Below are 1,680 nucleotides of genomic sequence, written 5' to 3'. Positions count from 1 at the left end.
CCCCCCTCTCTCTCTCCTCTCTCTCTTTCTCTCTCTCTCTTTCTCTCTCTCTCTCGCTCTCTCTCTCTCTCTCTCTCTCTCTCTCTCTCTCTCTCTCGCGTGTATTTCTTCACTACCTTGTCAGTGTTAGTATATTATCTGTCTGAATGTGAGTCAAACTATTTCTCATTCTAATTTAACAACCAAACTAATGTTTAAAACATGCTTTGACATTTAAATCGTATAATTTTAATAGTCGTCTTGTACACCATTTACAACATGTTTATGCAAGGTGATTAAGATCTATACATTCCCCAAAACAGATTCCACCGCGCTGCCTCACATTTCTATCTTCACAACAACATTCCTTATAGCCACAAAAGTGCATAAACGATCTTTACACCGCAGTTAATTCTCACGATTATGCTGCACTCTCTGGTACGACTTTTAATCATTACCGTATGTGAGGCAGCGTAGTGAAGCCAGGCACTCGTCAGAATAAATCAAAGTGGAGAAATTGGCCTTTTCCGCAGGGTTGTGAATTTTTATCGAATTATCGTCGTTTGGGTCAATACCCTTCATACCTACTAAAGAACACATTTCTGTGTGGTTTTGACTGGGGGGGGGGTTGCCCTTTTCCGCCATGGTCTAGTTGGATGGCTTTCGTTGACGATGTTATTTTGTGACTTTTCAAGAAAGTTGCTTTGCTTTGCTTGATTCATTATGCTTTGGCGATTTTAAGGCTTTCTAGACAATTTCTTTTGATTTTGGAAAGAGTTTAGAGCTTCTACCCTTTATTCTTTAGGAAGAATAGTTGTTTTTTCCGCACTTTCCTTTAGTATAACAACCTTTCAGCTGTCTTGTTTAATCATGGGTATATATTCTTTGTTATATTTTCTTTTAGCATGAGCTTTGCGCGATGCGCTATTTTTATCTTTAGTTTGAAAGTGTAGGGTGTGGCTTGAAACTGCAACGGAGACATCAATGTGTAGTGTCCCCAAAGAGCATTCTTCAATGTGGGCTCTTTGAGAAGCTTTCAGTGTTTTACCACAACTTCGTTCCTGTCACATGACAAGCGCCTTAGTACCATGTCATCGTGTTTGTTATAATAAATGAGAGGGCTCTATCTCTTATTCAGTTCTGATCGACATACTAAGTGTCTGGGTTTTAATTTCGAATTTATTGTTGTGCATTTTTGTCTGGGTTTTTTATTAGCCTTGATTTTCGACAGCAATAAGGGATTCTTTTTTTTTTTTTTGTGAGTGTTGATTGTGACAGCAATTGTAAATTGTGTAGTATGCCCGATTTAAAGCGGTTTATGTCATTGAGGTTCAATTCTGCTTTGACTCAATTTCGCAGGATCAACTGGGATTTGGTTGTTGTTGTTTTGTTTTTGTTGTTGTTGCTGTTGTTGTTGTTGTTCTTGTTGCTGTTGCTACTTTTGTTTATCTTGTTGCCGTTGTCGTTGTTGTATCCCATCATTCATTACAGAAAACAAATGTGACATAATACAAAACAACCTCCGAGTCTCTGCTGGAACAAGAGTACTACTAAAATATCTCCTGTCTCTAAAACCGACCCATACTATTGCTCTAAAATAACAGTTTTCTATTTTTCTTTACACCCATAGGCCTATAGAAAATTCTCTGCAAATCCGTGTAAATTAACCGACACTTTTTTTTCTTCCCATGAAGAAAAGTT

Source organism: Aplysia californica, unplaced genomic scaffold, assembly GCF_000002075.1.
Source record: "Aplysia californica isolate F4 #8 unplaced genomic scaffold, AplCal3.0 scaffold00483, whole genome shotgun sequence".
Lineage (NCBI taxonomy): Eukaryota > Metazoa > Mollusca > Gastropoda > Aplysiida > Aplysiidae > Aplysia > Aplysia californica.
The sequence above is the reverse complement of the archived record's forward strand: the minus strand, read 5'-3'. Positions refer to the sequence as shown.